This window comes from Podarcis cretensis (genome assembly GCF_951804945.1).
Source record: "Podarcis cretensis genome assembly, chromosome: 14".
NCBI lineage: Eukaryota > Metazoa > Chordata > Lepidosauria > Squamata > Lacertidae > Podarcis > Podarcis cretensis.
In genome coordinates this window covers 41,313,337-41,333,783 of record NC_137183.1, presented here as the reverse complement: position 1 = coordinate 41,333,783, position 20,447 = coordinate 41,313,337, and the positions used below count along the sequence as shown (strand labels likewise).

The 20,447-nt window shown below is 44.2% G+C and overlaps 1 long non-coding RNA gene across 2 annotated transcripts; it reads left to right on the top strand.

Moving 5' to 3' along the window:
* Positions 1-5,110: 5,110 nt before the first annotated feature.
* Positions 5,111-20,138, top strand: LOC307202477. Of its 2 annotated transcripts, XR_013832896.1 has the most exons (4): positions 5,111-5,214; positions 8,650-10,158; positions 17,907-17,982; positions 19,552-20,138. It is a non-coding gene; the product is annotated as an uncharacterized lncRNA (long non-coding RNA). The 2 variants fall into 2 exon arrangements; XR_013832897.1 differs by lacking the exon at positions 5,111-5,214 and having other exon boundaries at positions 8,443-10,158.
* Positions 20,139-20,447: the final 309 nt, after the last annotated feature.

The following is a 20,447-nucleotide window of genomic DNA, read 5'->3' as shown; positions in this document are numbered from 1 at the left end:
AAGGGGGGAGCGCGCCCGCGCGTTGTTCTGGCCTCGCAGCAATTGCTGCGTGCACAGACGTCGCTCAGCCCAAGCGCATCCCCGCCCTCCCGCGGAATCCGGGGGGTTGCAGTTCGTTCAGGGTGCTGGGAATTGTTGCTCCGTGGAGAGGGAACTACAGTTCCCAGGATTTTTGCAGGGATAGATGGTGTGTGTACGCAAACAGTTTGGAGTAACACTGCGCCTAAGATTGCGGGCTTCAGCGGGTCTGTAAGGCTGCATTCCTATGCATGCACCTGCACTGGCGAAGGAAGAGGGGGTGGGGGGAGCGCACTGCCCCCGGCAGCGCGATCCCGGTGGGGTTCCGTCGCGGCTGCCCCCCCCGCCCCCACCTGCTCTCCGCCCCCGGTGCCGGAGCATGAAGCTCCGCCACTGTGCACCTGCTGGCGAGTAAGTCTTGCTGAAAACAAGTCGATTGCATTAAAGCGGAGCTTTGAAAAAAAAAGCCCTTTTGACAAGGATGTTGCAACTCTCACACACATACGTGTATATAACAAGGAGGTGTACAACATGACAATATAATACTACAATAACATCAATAAAAACAAATCACATTCCAAAGGCCTATTTGAACAGCAGCCATTTAAAAAGACCTAACAGAAAGCATAAAGCACACCATCTGAACTTCTGTTGATGGAGTTCGGCAGTGCAAGGGCTGCCATAATAAAAGCTGGCCAAGGCAGGCATAGGCAAACTCGGCCCTCCAGATGTTTTGGGACTACAACTCCCATCATCCCTGACCACTGGTCCTGTTAGCTAGGGGTGGTGGGAGTTGTAGTCCCAAAACATCTGGAGGACCAAGTTTGCCTATGCCTGCTCAAGGGCAATCAAAGGTGTTCCATCAGAAGATCTCAGTGACTGATGTGGAGCATCAGGAAGCGGACAGTCCTTAAGGTGCTGTGGGCCTAAGTTGTTTAGGGCTAATCCTCACTGAAGTTAGCTGAATCTGTGAGTGAGCGCTAGCACTTATTTTACTATAAATAGCAGGCTCAGGTTGCGCAATTAGAGTTGATTCAGAGCTCTTGTGCAATGAAACCCGCTTCCTTCCAAAAATTAAGACTTTTGTGATAAAGAAAGTGGGAGTGAAATGCACTGGAAAGTGTGGGATAATGCCTGGTGCATCACCATCATCTAACTTCCCTGCAAACAAATCAGAATGAATGCTCAATATATAGCCTCCACCAACTAAGCTCCAAGCAGCTTTGTTCAGAAACATCATGGGGAATGCTCAAGAGAGGGGACACCCAGAAGCCACCACAGAATTCATCGGCTAAGTATGACTAAGTATTTCAAATGTCAGTGTACCTGCCACCCCCTACCTGTCATTAGGTGTGATTCCTGCATTGCAGGGGACTGGACTAGATGACCATTGGGGGTCCCTTCCAACTCTACAGCTCTGTGATCCTAAGATTCTATAACTGGAGCAAAATATTATTACTGCTACTAATCATACTTAAATTATTCAGCAAAACCTGAGCAACTTTTCCTTGTTAGTTTCCTGCAAATGCTCAGCCTTTTGTCTGTTAGAGCTTGTGCTGATAAAAGCTGTCAGGTGGGTTATTACTAACAAATGGATATAAAGATTTCAGTTTTTAAAATAATAATAATAACATGCCGCTTGGAATGCCACGCAGAGAGGTTTGTGATAGGTAAAAATAATTCCCTGCTTAAAAGCAGCCTTACAATTGCAGCCGCAGCTCTAGAAACCTGCAAAAATCTACTCAAGACAATTAGCTTTTTTGTCCTTTATTATTTCCTCAAGCGCTGAGGTTTTGTGACACATCTTTTCAGCTGAACCAAATAAATATTATCTTCCATGTTTTTCATTGCACAGTCAAAGTGCCCCCCTTATCTGCTCTCCTTTCTTGTGATGTGGCACCCGCATAGCAACAGCCTCACAATTAATTGGTACTTTGCTTCTTAATTAAGAAGTTAGTGGGCCAGATTCTCAACTGCATTTTTGGAGTAAAGGTCTGGGAGAGATAAACTGTGCTGAGCTGATACCATCCTGTTCTCTGGTAGTACAAAGTGTGCCTTCTCAGCCACTTGCTGCATTTAAGAACCTAGAACACTCCCTAATACTGAGGGAGGTGATTGGTCCATCTACTATTGTCTATGCTTGTTGGCATCAACTCTCCAGGGTTTCATCTCTCTATTGGCCCTGAGGTTCTCCACCCCCTTTTAAGAGCAGATTCTGGCTCATCATTATTGTGATGAAATAGAATGGATGACTTGTGCAAACAGAGGAAGCTTCCTTAAACAGAGTTTGGCCATTGAACCATTTGGCTTAGTACTGGCCACATTCACACCACACCCTGAAAGCCCTATGATACCACTTCCAAGTGCTCATGGCTTCCCCCAAATAATTCTGGGAGCTGTAGTTTGTAAAGGGTGCTAAGGGTCTCCTAAGAAGACCCCTATTCCCCTCAGGGAGCGAAGATTCTCAGAGTTCCCTGTGAAAAGAGATTGACTATGAAACTATTCTAAGAATTGTAACTCTGTGAGGGGAATGAAAACTCTCTGCACCCTTGACAAACTACAGTTCCCGGGATTCTTTCAGGGGAAGCCCAGACTGCTTAAAGTAGTATCATAGAGTTGTAGCCCTTCACTTTACTGAATCAGACTATGGCCGATCTAGCTTTGTACTGTCTGCCCTGATGGTTCTCTGGGAGTGGCTATCTCCCGGCCCTACCTAGAGATACCTGGGACCACCTCTACACAAAAAAGATGCTCTCCCACTGAGCCATGGGCCTTCCCTACTGTGGTGTTTTTCTCCAGCAGCTCTAGCGAAGGTTGAAGCCCCTGAGCAGGGAAGCTGTGAAGCAACAGTGCAGGCACGCCTATGGAAGGAGGTTATTTTTAGGAGACGCCACTCATATCACGGGCTGTCTTGGGGCTGCTTCTGAGAAATGTGCCAATGGGTCCTCAAATATTGAGCTTTCTGTCGAAGTTTGCTCTCCCTGAAGGAAATGCTGAGACCTACGTGGGCCGAGGGGGGACGAGTTGCTGCCTGCATTAGAAATCAAGGTCATTTGTCAGAAAAGTAGATGAGGGAAAGAAAAAAGGAGCGGGGGGGGGGGGGGAGGAGGGGGAGAGACCACAGCCAACAAGGGGGGGGGGAAGCATTTGAAAAGGCAGCACTGTGTGCAGTGAATGATAATATATTTATACTGCACACTTTTATCGACCTAACAAAAAAGTCACAACCAAAAGGGTAGATTGCACAGGCCCGCTGGTGAAGGCCAAGGATGCTCCCAGACAACAAAAACAAGCAAGTGCTTGCTAGCATTCAACTATCTTATTTTTAAAAGTAATTTATAGCCAGACCTCCTTTGTGCCCTTTGGGGGAAAGGGCTATAGAGCACTGGCAGAGCATCTGTTTTGCACACAGAAGGTCCCAGGTTCAGTCCTCGGCGTCTCCAGGTACGGCTACGAGAGGCCCCTGCCTGAAACGCTGCCGTCATGGACTGGCTGAGTGCTGAGGAGTGGTGAGAAGCATCAGCTAGATCTAATAGCCCTGAGCATGTCTCAATACCAGGAAAAATACAAGGTAGCTACACCACTCTCATTTCACAGAAATTGCTCACAAGGTAAAGGTAAAGGGACCCCTGACCATTACGTCCAGTCGTGGCCAACTCTGGGCTTGCGGTGCTCATCTCACTTTATTGGCCGAGGGAGCTTCTGGGTCATGTGGCCAGCATGACTAAGCCGCTTCTGGCGAACCAGAGCAGCGCACGGAAACGCCGTTTACCTTCCCACTGGAGCGGTACCTATTTATCTACTTGCACTTTGACGTGCTTTTGAACTGCTAGGTGGATAGGAGCAGGGACCGAGCAACGGGAGCTCAGCCCACAGCGCCACCCAATACCAGGAAAAATACAAGGTAGCTACACCACTCTCATTTCACAGAAATTGCTCACAAGGTACGGTAGTACATTTTGCCCCGTGAGGCTCTATCTAGGAGGGCTAGAAACAAAAGAAAGCTCAGAGTCATAGGTGCCACTAGAAGTCTTCAGGGGTGCTATAGCACCTGTGTATGTTAGCTTGGTTGCCACTGGTTTAGTCAGTGCTGAGCTAGATGTACCAATGGTCTAATCCAGTACAAGGCAACTTGCTCTGTTCCCACAAGCCAGGCCATTCTTATGCTTCAATCTTGATTTTGTCTGCACAGAACTGAGCAAAATAACCCGTTTTGGGAGGCGGGTAATAGCTGTGCTTCTGTAACTTTTGTTTTATACATAAAACAAGCCGCCTTATGTGTAAAACACCGATTTCAGGTTGAAAAGTGTTGTTAATTGCTTGGGGCACAAAGCTTAACATGTTAGATTGTAGTACCTCTTGGTTTCAGCTGGCTACTTCTTAGAAGAACAGAACAAGCATATTACACATCTGTTGTGCTTGGAAGATTTGCTTGTCATAGAAACTCTCTTTCAAAAACTAAGGGTCTATCTGTGGGATTGAGTGTAGGTATGTTGTAGGTATGTTGTATGTATGTAGGTATGTTGTATGAAATGTATGTTTGTATGTGTATTAATGTTGAATTATTTTAACAATAAAATAATAAAAAAAGAAACAAGTGCTAGATGTTGTTTCTCCAGACTTGATTTATTTGCTGTAATTTTTTTTTACCCTGCCTTTCCTCCTATGAGCAAAAGGCAGCACGCCTCTCTCCCAATCCCAATTTTATCCTGACAACAACTCTGCAAGGTAGCTTGAACCAAGCTAGAATCCTAGAATCATGGAGTTGGAAGGGACCCCAAGGGTCATCTAGTCCCACCCCCTGTAATGCACTGACCACAGCTAAAGAATCCCTGATAAATGGCCATGCAACTTCTGTTTTGAAACCTTCAATAAAGGAGATTCCACCACCTTCCAAGGCAGCCCACCCTGCTGTCAAAAAGCTCTTACTACCAGAAAGTTCTTCCTAATGTTTTGTTGGAATCTGTTGTCTTACTCATGGTTTCAGGTTCTACCTTGTGTTTTCATTTTGTATTTTTATGTTGTGATCAGCGGATGAAGGGCGGTATACAAATTTTAATAACAACAACAACAACAACAACAACAACACCCTCTGGAGCAACAGAAAACAAGCTTGCTCCACCTGCCATGTGACAGCCCTTCAGATATTCAAAGATGGACTCTGATCATGCTTATCTGGACGGAGGATAGAGAGAGGTGCGTGTAAAAATTAGACTATGTAGAAAGGCAAAATTCGTATTCCTTGCTCTGCCAACTTCTGCCTGTGGCCCCAGCCATCCATGGCATGTGGACCCCAGAAGATTAACCAGAAGGGAATGTGGCCCCCAGATGGAACAAGTTCTCTAGCCCAAGTGCCAGATAAGGAGGTCAGGATAGCCCAAGGCTCCCTTCCCCCTGCTGCGAGCCATTGTAAGAAAACTGTCTCTGGATTCTTTAATCCTGCCTCTCTCTCAACAGTTTTTGAAACCTTCAATGCCAAGTAGGAACATTTGAGAGCTCTATGGGGCTTCTTACTCCTCCTCAAGATATTTTGGATCGCACCATCTTGGAGTAGTTATGTGGCGTCATAAATCACAAGTAGGGCATGCATTTTCTATATGAATTCAGCCTTGTGAAGCCGGCTCACTTTGGAGGTTAGAAATAAAGAACCCAAAGCCAGATGTGCATATAAATCCACATATGTGCTCCTTTCATTTTTCACATTTGTTGTTTAAAGGCAAGGGTGTTTAGCTTAGGGATCTACAGCAGAGCTTAACAGTTCTGTTGTTGTTTTTTAAAACACACACACACACACAATTTTTTCTTTGACCTTAAAGGGAGCATTATGATGTTCAGTAAATAGCTTGTTTGCTTTGTACAGGAATGATTTGTAACATCCATGGTTTTCTCCAAACAATTTGTTTTTACACCATGAGATTTAGTGTCAGGGACTTAGAAAATGGAATTGTTTTATGAGCACAGAGCAATCACTCTAGGGCATGCTTATTTCACAAAATAATACCCCCTCCCTGCTCTTTTCTTCGAAATCTTACCTTCCTGGAGAAATTATGTTGGCACAATACTGGAAAGTGGAAACCATCCCCAGCATAAATGACTGGCAGATTAAAATGGTAAATTATGCTGAGCTTGATAAATTAACAGGTAAAATAAGAGATCAAGATGAACAGAAATTTCTGAAAAATTGGAGTAAATACTGGAACTATATTGGAATAAATGTCTAATGTGAACTGGCGGGGTTAGAACAATACTACCAGCGAGTGAATTTAGGATTATAGATTAAAAATCAAATACGTAATGGAAGTTGATATTCGATATTTACCAAAAGGGTGGAAGGGAGTCTAGGGTGTTTTTCTTTTCTTTTCTTTTCTTTTCTTTTCTTTTCTTTTCTTTTCGTTTCGTTTCTTTTTTTTTTTTGCATGATGTAGCTAAATTATTTTCTTTGTATAGTTGGAAAAAGGAAAAAGTTGGCTTGTATATCTCTGTTGTAGTGACCCCTTTTTGTATTCTGTATATATATGTGTATATATATATATATATATATATATATATATATATATATATATATATTTCTTTTTTATATGTCTGTTTTGTGTATAACTTTAATAAAAATGTATTCGAAAAAAAAAAAGAAATGATAGGAGTTGTAGTCCAACAACATTTAGGGATCCAAAGTTGAGAAAGGGTGCTCTAACCACTGCACCACATTCGAACAAGGTGCCACAGACCTGCATTGCCTCCAGGTACTAGGAGACTCAAGAAAGTGACCTTATATACTCTGGCCTATTGGAACACTCTCTAAATTCAGCGATGGGCTCTTCACACACACTTTTTGCCACAGGGGTGGTCTCTCCCAGCCCTACTTGCTGGAGAGTGAACCTGGAAACTTCTTCATGCAAGGCACATGTTCCAATCTCAGGGTTGTGGGGTCGAGCCCCATGTTGGGTGAAAGATGGCTTGAACATATTTCACCAATCCTGGCCAGAGCACACTGACTGCCAATTAGTTTCCGGGCCTAATTCAAAGTGCTAGTTTTGACCTCTAAAGCCTTAAATGTCTCAGGACAGTACTTCAACGACTGCCTCTCTCCATACGAACCTACCCAGACCCTGAGATCATCCTCTGAGGCCCTTCTTCATGTGCCTCCACGAGAGGTCCAGAGGGTGGCAGCATGAGAACAGGCCTTTTCTGTGGTGGGCCCCCATTTGTGGAATGCTTTCCCCAAGGAAGTTCTGCTGGTACATTCATTATACACCTTTAGGCACTAGGCAAAAACATTCCTTTTTAACCAGGCCTTTGACTGGTTGACATCTGGTGCCCTTTTAAAATGTATTGTGGAAAGGGGGATAATTGGGTTGCCTTTGTTTTTATTTGATTATGTATTTTGTGATTTTTATATTGTAGTTTTATGTTGTGAACCACCCTGAGATAAGGGAGGCATACAAACAAACAAACAAATATTGCAAGGGGTTGGACTAGATGATCCTCACAGTCCTTTCCAACTCTACAAATCTGTGTTTCTCAAATCTTTGCTGTGAGATTGAGAAATACAGTGCCTGATTGGTGTAAGAACCATGGCCTACCTTAGCTCCAGGCAATAGAACTGCTGGGCTATGGAACATGCAAGCAACATTCTGCTTGCGGCTCTGTATTTCTACGTTGTTACCCAGGATCACAACCACTTCCCAGCAATAAAAACTGGGTGGCCTGATTTTTATACCGTCCTGCAGCACAGCAATTGGATTTAAATTAATCTATATTAAGAAGCAGAATGTGAGCTGGCTTCCCCACCCCACCCCCTTCAGATGAGAAATGCGTTGAGAAGGTGAAATCCTCTTTGGGGGTTTTTTAAAAGAAATTCTGTTCCTTACTGCTAGGGTCCATTCTCAAGGGATTTCTTGTAGAGGGAAGGCAGAGTGAGTTATCTGCAATGAGGTTTGAAAATCAGATATAATAATAGTTCTGCTGATGGGTGAACACACATTAGATGCCATGAGTCCCCTAATGCTCTCAGGATCGGGTTTGGGTTGGCAGGATCCGATGGAAGAGGAGGCAGAAAAGTGGGGATGGGGAACCTGGGTTGGAGGAGGAGGGAACACCCCTTCTTGCCCTGTGGAAGAAAGAGGGAGCAAGGATGTTCGCTTCTCCACCTCTGCTGTAGAGAGAGAGAAGCCAGTGTGGTGTAGTGGTTAAGAGCGGTAGTCTCGTAATCTGGGGAACCGGGTTCGCGTCTCCACTCCTCCACATGCAGCTGCTGGGTGACCTTGGGCCAGTCACACTTCTTTGAAGTCTCTCAGCCTCACTCACCTCACAGAGTGTTTGTTGTGGGAGAGGAAGGGAAAGGAGAATGTTAGCTGCTTTGAGACTCCTGAAGGGGAGTGAAAGGCGGGATATCAAATCCAAACTCTTCTTCTTCTTCTTCTTTGATCAGCCAAGATGTGGGCCTGAACAGGAAGTGGCCTGAGCAGGAGAGTGCAGCCTTGTCACCTAGAACCAGACAATGCCTTTGCAGATGGGAGCAGACCCACCAATGGATTGCCCACCTGCAGCCAACAGCTATGAATACCAGCTGCTGGGAATTGCAGGTGGGCAGACAGCTGTGGTACTCTGGTCGTGCTTGCTTGTTTCCCACAGGTGTCTGCTTGGCCACTGTGAGAACAGGATGCTGAACTTTGGAAAACGAGCAAGGTCCCAGCTAAAGAATGGCAACTGAAGCTGATGGAATATGTTCAGCTTGCGGACTTAACATATAGAATAAGAGAACAAGAAGAACATACGTTTAGAGAAGATTGGAAAATGTTTATTGAATATATGGGGGGTAATTGTGTACACTTGAAAACGCTGGCAGCATTAAGATAAATTCAACAGTTTTGATGGGTGTAATAATGGAATACTGAATGGTTTAGTTTATGTAAAATATGCAGGGATTTACGACTGGCAAAATGAACCATGGAAAGAGAAGAAGGGAAGTCACTGATATTTTAAGGATGTTTACATGAGTATTCTAAATTGTAAAATACAAAATTTAATTAAAATTATATACTGTATTTTTTGCTCTATAAGACTCACTTTTTCCCTCCTAAAATGTAAGGGGAAATGTGCGTGCATCTTATGGAGCGAATGCAGGCTGCACAGCTATCCCAGAAGCCAGAACAGCAAGAGGGATCGCTGCTTTCACTGCGCAGCAATCCCTCTTGTTGTTCTGGCTTCTGAGATTCAGAATATTTTTTTTCTTGTTTTCCTCCTCCAAAAACTAGGTGCATCTTATGGTCTGGTGCGTCTTATAGAGCGAAAAATACGGCATATAAAATGAACAGGATGCTGAACTAGATGAGCCATTGGCCTGATTCAGCAGGCTCTTCTTAGGTTCTGGTATTCCCACAGCACAAGAAACGTGCCACAAGTGAGCATGCCATGCCTCATCTTCAAAAGCATGCCAGGAGGGGAAACCTGTGAGAGCCTCTCTGCTCCTTCTGTCCAGTTCTGAGCTGCTCGCTTTGCTCCTGAGTCGTGACTCCTGAGCATGGCACCTGCTGTCGATGCTCTACAGTTACTTGTGCAAATAAAGATCCTTTTTCTGCTTCCAAGTATCAGAGTCTAGCTCTGCATGTGCTAGGTAGGAGTCCGGACATGAGAGCTCAGAGGCAAGATGTGAAGAAGCATTTAAAATCTTGTTATTGTGCTGCAAGCTTAAGGATCTTACTCGGTTTGCCTTGGTGGCTGTCGAAAGGTGCGGTCCTGAGAACAAATCCCAGGCAGCTGTTTAAGAACCTCCAGGCGTGTGAGGGCCGTGTTCCGATTTAGAGAGATGTCAAAGGACAGCCTTCCAAGGAGTTAGGCCAGATTAAACATGAGTAGCAAACAGCATCAGAATCCATCCTGTGGTCTGCGGCAATGCCAGTAATCGTGTCTGACTCAGCGAGCGCCCATCCTTTCAGAAACTGACATACTGCTTCTGCCACAGATCCCCAAGTACACACTGTCTCTTCTTCCTACTTATTAGCACATGTTTCTCAAGAGCTGCTCCAACAAAATTCCAGGTGCTCTGTCTCATTCATGTCTGTTTTTCCTTCTAGACCAAACCCAGTGTTCCAGCCACACATTCTGCAGGAGGTGCTGAGTGATGGATGAATTTATTTCCAGGTTGTTGTTGTTGTTTTTAGTTTTGCCTTTTTCCAGTGCTAAGTTCAGTTTTCCACACTTCCACATCAGTTTGCAATTTTAAAAAATTATCGTGGAAACTCACCAACATTTCCGCATGACAGAACTGACGCAGGGACACTGACCTGATGGGCTTGTGGCTGTCTTCATTTAGATTTGGTTCTGTGATGTCATCACACAGCCAAATCTGATTGATGATGCTATGGCAATGCTATGACATCACTTCCACAATGGCGACCATGTAATTAGCAAGAAGAGAATATGAAACTTGTCTGAACTGAGGACTGCCATGCCATCACTCCAATTTGATTTTGTTGGGTCTCCAGAAACCACTTTTTTCATATACGCGTAAGTGGTTCTACTTTCAACTCATTTGCACAGGAGAGTTCCTTGTTTCTCTTTTTCCTACAGTGATGTCTAACTGGTTGCAGTCTGGTAAAAGAGCATGTAGCACATCTCACTTTAAAGGGGGGATTTTAAACAGCCAACTTTTAAAGCTGCTAACTTAAAAATTATGACACCTGAGAACATGTTTACTGTATAGACAGAGTAGTATTTTATCTCAGTCAAAAAATAAAATAAAAAACAACAACAAGTGGACTACAAATCTGGCACTGAAATAAATTCAATTTAGCCTCATGTATATTCAATTCTCAGATATGACATGCTGTTAGACCACAAATTGACATTCTGTTGCTTCTGTTTCAATAAGCTTAACTTGAACAAGTTGCCCTCTAGGTACATCCTGAATGGAAAGCTACTTGATCTTCATCCCAAGAAAATTAGTGTGTTAAATTTTGTTTGAAAAATTGTTATCCAAAGCATGACACTTTCTCAGCCAGTGGTGAGATTGCACAATTAATATATGTGTATTTTAAATACAATATTTCTTTTAAAGCCAGCACAAAGACCGTAGAGGAGATTTATACATTATATCAGCTTCTTCATTGGATAATGATGATGATGATGATGATGATGATGATGATGATGAATCTCAGTGCTTTTTTTCTGGGGGTATTCAAGGGTAAGCAGTACCTCCCCCCTCCATTAAAAGTGTGGTACTTACTCTAACAACTTCAGGGTGAGTACTAGCACCTTTTTCTGTATATAAAAAAGCACTGATGATGATGCTGATGATGATCATTGTACCCCGCCCATCTACTTTTGCCTCTGGCCCCACCTAATACTGGCCAGTGGCCCCCAGAAGGTTGTTCAGAAGGGAATGTGGCCCTCTGTCTGCAAAAAGGTCTCCCACCCCAGTTTTAGAGGATCCTCTAGATACATTCTCAAAAGTCACAGTGTCTTCTCTAATCCTCAAGCTCTTCCACTGAAATGGATTTGAAGGTTGCTATGAAAGGACCCTGTGATTATCCAAAACAATTTCAAGCCTATGGTCTCATCCAACTCAGAATAGGCTTAGTCATAACATGGGCTATTAAATGCACGGTCCATTTCCTCGTGAAAGCATCACTGTAATACATAGCTAGCTTTCATTCCCACTCTCTCATTTTGGCCGTTCCGTTAAGTCACCAAATTGCCCTCACCTTCTATCGCCAGAACTCTTTAACAAGGATGCATTGCCTCATCATAAGTGACTAGAGCTTCCACAGTGCCCAGAATCATTGATTGAGAACCACCATCTCTAAACACAGAGCCCTGAAGGCACTTTTGCTCTATGTGGTCAACTTTGAAATGTCCTTGGCCCAGTCACAGCCAAAGGGCATTATTTAGGTAAGTTGAAGTTTTGGGTTTTAAGCTGATTAGTGACCCAATCCTACAACTTGGTACCTCTTAATAGTAGTGTCTTGGAAAGTGGCATTATACCAGCACTATAACAGCTTCCAGACCCAGTTCAATGTTCTCGTTTTGATCTTTGGAAGGAGACTTTTGTAGACACAGGACCACATTCCCAAAGGGGTCCTCCATGACTGGCATGCCTCTCTTTTAGTCAGAAGGAGAGATTTACCATGGCTTTACAATCACAGTGGGGTGGGGCTGGCAAATCTATCCAAGGCTGTATCAACAGAAGTATATATAGTGTCCAGATCAAGGGAAGTAATCGTACTACTCTATTCTGCCTTGGTCAGACCCCACTTGGAGTCCTGAGTCCAGTTCTGGTCACCACAGTTTAAGAAGGATGTTGACAAGCTGGAATGTGTACAGAGGAGGGCAAGCAAGATGATCAAGGGTCTGTCAACCAAGCCTTATGAGGAATGGTTGAAGGACCTGACTTTGTTTATTACCCTGGAAAAGAGGAGAGTAAGAGGAGATATGATAGCCATCTTCAAATATCTCAAGGGCTGTCAGATGGAAGATGGAGCAAGCCTGTTTTCTCTTGCTCCGGAGTTTAGGACTTGAACCAATGGATTCAAGTTACAAGAAAGGAGATTCTGACTAAACATCAGGAAGAACTTTCTGACCGTAAAAGCTGTTTGGCAGTGGAATGGTCTCCCTCAGGAGGTTCTGGGCTCTCCGTCACTTGAGGTTTTTAAGCAGAGATTGGGTGGTCATCTGTCATGGATCCCTTAGTTGAGATTACTGCGTTGCAGGGGGTTGGACTAGATGACCCTTGGGTTCCCTTCCAACTCTAAGATTCTATGATCTAGGGATAAATAAATATAAGCACAACCTTAGAGAGGAAAATGAATGCTTTTTAATTCCCTGCCACCTTTGATAGTGCTAGAAAAATGCAACCTGTGCTGCTGATAGAAGTAGTACGACTCATGCAACACGTTGGCGACTAATATACACACAATAATTACCAAAATAATAAATAAGATAAAGAAAACAAAAGACTGAGTTAAGCATTTGAAAAATCCATTGAAACCTAAGTTCATCTTAGGTTTGGTAGTTCGTAAGTCTCTGTGGCTTTGCACAAGGTTTTGTATTTTTCTCAGAAGATCTATCACCTTTGATAGTGGCACAAAAGCCCCTGGGCTCCTTTGACTGCAATTTGACAGGGTTTCTTACACAGGGATGCCTCTCTCACACCTGGGATTTCCAGGCACACTGCCTACAAGAGACCCTGCTTGCCCCTCAAGGCCTCCTTGACCTGTGGAATGTTTGGTTCATCCCCTGCTGTCTCAGTATTTGGCATCAGGTCAGGGTTAGGTATGACTCTGCCTGATGGTTGGGCAGGCTTTGGGTATGCTCGTTTGGGCTGATGAGAGTTGGAGATCAAGAACATCTGGATGTCTACCATTCCCCTTTCCTTTCCTAGGAAGTCAATCAGCCTGTGGGCTCATAGGCCAGAATGCTCCTCCATACAAAAAGTCCCCCGTTCACAGGGAGAAGGTTTTAGCTATGCAATGCAAAATTGGCTTGAGAAATGTTATTTGTAATCCCTAAAGCAAGTGATGTACTGACTTGAAAAGCGTTATCAAGGAGTCCCTAAAGCAAGCAATGAACTTTTATCTTAACACTTTCAGATTCCCCGTAACAACTGAGAAATGACTGCAATTTATTTTGTGTGGGTGTGTTGAAAATAATCATGTAGATTATTTTGTCTTTGCAAATCCTATAATGACCTGGCCTAATCCACACCTCACATCTCTAAATGTGCAAATCAGAACTTAGCTGCCCACTGAATGTGTCACTTTCTCTGAATTTAGCAAAGTAGTGCTCAGACGCGTAACTTGTCAGAGTAGTTTCAAACTGCTCTGGCATTTGGAAAGGTGCATTTTGTAGGGGAAATATGCTTTAAAATACACATTTCAGTCCAGACTTTATTATTTCTTAAATGGAAGTTAATGTGAAAATCAGATGGAACAGACTTATAGGCGAACATGTGTGAAAATGACATCGATGAGAAATAGACAGATTTTGTCATCCTAAATGTGAATAGAGAGCTGCAGGCAGAACTAGAGGTAAGTGACTGCTGCAGCTGGCTTCTGTAGGCTGACAAAGGAGAGAAAGAGTCTGAGAAGGGTCTCAGCAGCCATCAATGTGTCATCCTTGCAGGCCACCCAACTGTAATGATGGGTGGCCCAGAATGAGACCACTGTGGCATCAGTGGGTCTTGGAGGATGCTCAGGAGCACAAGGATAATTTTTGGCAGATTGATGCTGCAGGAGAAGGGGCTAGTTTGGAGTGTGAATGCAAATTGGATGGAACTAAAGGAATAGCATGAGACTGGAAGAGACTGAGATGGAAGGAAAGGAAAAGTGAGTGAGAAAATGCAAGAAGGGGAGAAGAAGATAGAGCAACATAACTGCAAACAAAAGTTATTGTAAATTGGGAACCGAGGGACCAGACACAGCAGCCCAGACAGAACATGCATGCATTGCAGGAGAGTCAGTGAGCTTGCCCTGCCTCACATCTAAAAGCTTGGTGGGAGCAGCACGACAAATTGTTGGGACATCTTCATTGCATCCTTTCAGTTCTGCATCTTTCACTTTACTTGTGTACCTAGACATCATGACTTTTAGATCCTGTGCTTGCTGCTGAGCCCATACTTTTATTAGCCTGAATAAAGATCTCTTCCTTAAGTTAGAACTACTGTTCTTATGTTTTGGGATAGGAGAGTGACAGACAATCTGCTGGGTCACTGCTCACTGGGTTCTCTGCTTTCTCATTCGTCCTGATTAGACCTTCCATCCCGGGAGAGCCTTGGCACGAAAGATTCCTGGTAGCTAAAAGAATGTTCCTACACAAACTGAGCTTCTCGCTAGGTTCTCTACTGCTTTTGCTCTTGAGGTCCAGGGGGTAACGGGGGAGAATTAGGGGCCAACACAGAGCATTGCAAGTGAAATTCATGAAGACTAGCTACTTTGAACAGCCTTAAAACTACAGCAAGTTACTCCAGGTGTCCAGCTGAACTGGGGTTCTCTCGTGGCTCCCCCACCACTTCAGAAAAAGTCTTCTCATGAGATCTTGCCATACATTGGAGCTGATGTCAGTCACCCCTGGATTAAGGAGTAGGAAGTTGAGGTAGTGCTCATTCTTGGACCCTAGTTGGAAGTAAGAAGGCACGCAGGTTGTGGGGTGGCTGAGGTTGATGGGGCAGTGCCCAATTTCCCCATATGGATTGGCCTCTGGTAGAAGAGAAGGTGCATTGTCAAGCAGCAAAGTCTTGGAATGTGTCTGTATAAATGGCCTTCTGTCAAGCTTCCCATATTGAGGTTGGGGAGGGGGGAGAGTTAATGACAATAAAGCAGTTTATTGTGTCTAGCCAATTTTTGCAACCAGTGGTCTCCTCTCTGACTGCAAAGCGGCATCAGTTAGACATATCAGAAACTGAAAGAAGAGGGTATAAACAAAGTCTTCTAGCCGTTGGCTTGGAAACCTGTGTTACTAAAGTTCAATTTTCAGTCCTGATGCACATTCACCCTGCTGGGTCTGAAGTCAAATACACATCAGTCCATCATCAGCTGGTTTGCTGGGTGTGGGCACTGCTGAATTTCCAGCGCACAGTATCAAGGCCAGAGCTAGCAAGCTTGAGCATCAGGGCATGTCAGAAAATGATATGTGACATTAAATGCACGGAAGCATTTAGTGCTCAGGTATTATATTCTTCAAATAGCCACTGTAGGGGGAGGGAGTGGTGAATAGGGTTGTGATGGGGCATCCTTTCCCTATGCATCATTATCTTGCTGAAAATCACTCCCTCCATGAAGCTGCTATTGGTCTGATGGGAGGCTTCCACTGGTGCCAATGGGAACTTAAAGGGCACTCCTGGTGATTCCTTGGCAAGGGAGACTTGCTATCACTGCTCATCAGCTGATCAGCGGTGGCAGCAAGTCTACTGGGATCGGCCATGCTTTGGCGTTCCCAATGGGAAACTCTGTAGTGCAGCTGACCCCTGCCCAGGGCTTGCAGTCGGTGCTGATGGGCAGTGACCTCAAGCCTGCTGGGATCAGTTACACTAAAGAGGGACTGCTGAGTGCAAGCAGGGCTTGCAGTCTGCGCGAATCAGCTGATGGACAGTGACTTCAAGCCCTGCTCAGATTGCCTTGGATCTTCCTTTGAGCTCACCTGCTGCCATGGTTGTGTAAGGCAATGGACAAGTGGGCACCCCAACCCACTGGCCAGAGTGGCCTGGTGGAGGTGGGGAAAACCAACATCTGGCATGCCAGCTGGGAAAAGCTCCCCATCCTGTGTTATGCGATGCAACACATTCCCAGGCCTTCTTCCAGCCCAGCCCCCAGAAAACATTGGGAAGGGTGTTGCGCACCAGGTTCAGCTGCATGTTGCAAGTCACAGATCTGATGGATGAGCCTTTGCCACTGCTCCCTTTGGGAAATTCCTCCCCCCCCCCACCTCCAAATGCCAGAACGGAGCTGTGTCGGGAAGTTTTTAATGGTTGACATTTTATTATGTTTTTATATGTGCTGGAAGCCACCCAGAGTTGTTGGGGAAACCCAGCCAGATGGGTGGGGTATAAATAAAACAACAACAGCAGGTTTAGCAAAAACCTAGAAGGCAGCCCTTGGTGGATATAGGAGCTCAGGATCCAGCCTGCCAGATCTCTTCCCCACCCCTGTTGTAGGTTGGGGGGGGGGTCCTCCTATTGGTTGCTGCTATGAATAGAAAAGTGGGTTGTAAATATATCAAAAAAGGGACGTGGGGGGCGCTGTGGGTTAAACCACAGAGCATAGGATTTCCCGATCAGAAGGTCGGCGGTTTGAATCCCCGCGACAGGGTGTGCTCCCGTTGCTCGGTCCCAGCTCCTGCCAACCTAGCAGTTTGAAAGCATGTCAAAGTGCAAGTAGATAAATAGGTACCACTCCGGCGGCAGCAGCAGGGGGGAGAATGGAGATAAATCTATAGTCAGCTCTGGTGGTCAACAGCTCTGGCTCCATCTAATAATAATAATAAAAAATTTTATTTATATCCCGCCCTCCCCAGCCGAAGCCAGGCTCAGGGCGGCTAACAATAATCAAACAATCAAATAATCACACATTCTAAAAATCTACTGTTTGGGCTCCCTGCCTTCTCCCTCTGCAGGTCGAATGGGCACCAGCCATTATTGAGTATTGAATGCTTTAAGTTTATTACAGAGCCTAGTGATTCACATGGAGGTTGATTTGAGCAGCATAATGCACATACGGTCCCTAAACCTGGAAATCTGAAGAACAGGATGGCTCCCAAGAATATAGTAACTGCTCGTAGCTGCATTGAAAGCTGCTATTTACTTTCCTATGATGGCCTAGTAGAAGAACCCTCTGATTGACAGTGTAGTCTTATAGATGTGCACACAGAGGTAAGCCCATTGAATGCAATGGAATATTCCCAGGCAAGTGCATACAGCAGCTGTTACCACCTGGTGGATTGCGGACCCCAAAGGGCCCATGGCACATACCCATCAACTGTCCAGACCATCCCATTTTTCGGGTCATGTGAATCAAGTGAGACTGTGGCCCAGAAAATGCACGTCCTGATTTTGTGCTGGGACGTGTTGGAGGGTATATGGTGGCACCATTCACACAACATAAACTACTACAGAGATATCATCATTTTCAAAAGAAGGGGGTCCATGGCTTGGCTTTTGAAAAACAGGGGATCCACAGAACTTAGCTAATTGGGAACCACTGGTGTACAGGACTGCAGCCTCGGGGGATGAGTCTTTGGCAGCTATGATTAAAAGCTTTTAAAAAGATGGAGCTTGAGTTTTGGAAAATCACATCTGAGACTTTTCTGAATTCAAAGCCTGGCAAGGAGGAAATTGCATGTGGAGATATAGAGGAAAGGAGGGTGCAGCATTTTGAAACAATTTCTTTTTTTATCTCTAGGACATGTTTACGAAGATCAGGAATCTTCGCCTTATTGCCCAGGGTTGCCTTGCAGAACAAACAGGCAAGAAATGAGGTAACTTAATGGAAGTTCTTGAAAACTCAGATGCCTCAAAGTAATTTGGGTTAGCCATCCATCACGAGTATTGAGGAGACATCTCTATCTGGCGCAGTGCATATTTTGAAGGGGGGGGGGACAACTGCACAGATGATGGGAAATAAACACACAAAAAGTATTCTGCTCTCCGAAGTATTATCTAGCCAGCAACTAAACCTTAATGGAAGCGAGGGCTCAACCCTGGGAGTTCAGTTCAGAAGTCCAGGGTTCAGTTGGGAGGTACACAAAGTTTTTTAAAAAGCAAACAGTGGCCCATAGCATGTTCTTTATTAACTGCTTTGAGGTCTCTTTACAACCAAGCAGTATACAAATTTGGTTAAATACATACATGAAATGTTTTCAGTACCATTCCCTCAGCACAGGGATCCCCACATATATGGGCTTTTATTTTTGAGAGTTGGGGATTTGTTCTTCATGAATTTCCGCACCTCTCAGACTAATGTGTGGGTTTCATAACATCCGTCCTTCAGATTTTGCACTTGTCTGAATCTTGCGGTGCAGCTCTCAGTTAAAAAAAAAAAAAAAAAGGATACAAAAATTACATTTAAAAATGTAAGACTGGGAGCTGTTCTCCTGGAAACAGTTTCCCCCAGGGAACCTGCTCTCTTGAACGTCAGTTCCATTAATCATATTATAGATATCAGGGGAGAATATATAGATTTCTGTTGGGAACAATTTTTGAAGTACCCTTAAGACAAAAGCAAAAACCTTTGGCATATATTCCTGCTACCACAAGTCACTATCGGGGATTGATTTGAGCCACAGTTTGCTAATGAGCTACATTTTTAGGATCAAGGTTCAGCCTTGGAATGTTGTATTGATATAACACAAGTGCCTCTGAGGATATGCAGAGTGATTTCCCATCAATACCAAGGCATTCAATATTTCCAATAAAGCAGGGGCTGGGGGTATATACAGATCTCTAGGTCAGAAGGCATGGCTTTGGGGGCACGGGGAATGAATCCCAGCACTTTGCATTTTGTAAATGAGAAACAGGTTCCTGTCAAAAAGAAGAAGCCCCAGCTCCCATTGCAGGTCTCTGCCTTCTCCAAACTAGAGATGGGGGAGAAGTTTAGCTCACTTCACATTTAAGGTAAACCTACCTAATTCACACCACCTGGAACTTTATGAGGACCAAAACACATTCATTCTTTGAAATTTGCACTTCTGAAATTTTGCCAACAATGCATTTGCTACAGTAAAATGTAAATTAAATGTAAATGTGCATTAAAATGCATATACTGGTGAAAAGAGCACACACACAATGCATTATATTAGGAGAAATTGCTTACAAAAATGTGTATGCTGGGCAAATTGTATTAAAAATGTGGATATTAGGAAAAAAATCACACTGAAATTGCTGAAGAACTTCCACAAGGATTTTTTAAAAAAAGTTTTTGTGAACTCAAGTGGAAACGGGGAGAACTAAGCTTAAAAATGGAAAAACAAGAATATGAAAGAATCAGAAATTGACAGATTCACCCATCCCTCTCTCAAATGTTATTATTTTTTCCCTTCTGTTGTCAGCTTTTGAAAACTGCGGGAGCCAGTTCTGCAAAACACATTTCAACTTATCACTGCTGGAGCTGGCTGCTCTTTTCCATGCTACACTTTTAAGTTGAGTTTTATGCCATCATCACATGCCATTCAAAACTGTTATGAACAGCTGAAATCAGTTAGGCAAGAAGAGTACAGTAAAAGCCTGGTATTCTGTCAAGGATTTCCAAACTGCATGTCATAATCAAGGATACAGATTTACATTGCAAGGCTTATGTCCAAAGGCAACCTCTTTTCTGAGCCCTGACTTTGCATGGTGGAAGATGGTCATGGTGATCTAATCTGCCAAAGTCCAGACAAATGCACTTGAAATTCCCTGAACTCTTTCCCACACTAATCAAAGGCTGCCCCACCACCAAGACCTCTAATATAATTGTTGGCTATATCTACAATAGTGATCCGATAGCACCAGTGTGACATCATACATGCCCTTCATATCATACAGCAGGAGTGAGGAACCTGTGGCTGCTGAGATCATAGAATTATAGAATTCAAAGGGACCCCAAGGGTCATCTAGTCCAACCCCCTGCAAGGCAGGTTATCACAGCTAAAGGCTCCCTGACCGATGTCCCATGACATATCCAGTTCCCCTGTCAAACAGCTGTCAAAAAAGTTATTTCTAATGTTTAGTCAGAATCTCCTTTCTTGTAATTTGAATCCATTGTTTCAAGTCCTACCCTTCGGAGCAGGAGAAAACAAGCTTGTTCCATGTGACAGACTGTTATGTAGTGAAGTTTCACCCTGGGCCAGCAGGGGGATACTGTAGATAGTTTTCACTCAGGTCTGTAGATAGTTTTCACTCAGGTCCACGTCAGTTATTTTAGGCGGGAAACTCTGGGTGTTGTTGCTACAATGTTGACAGCCGG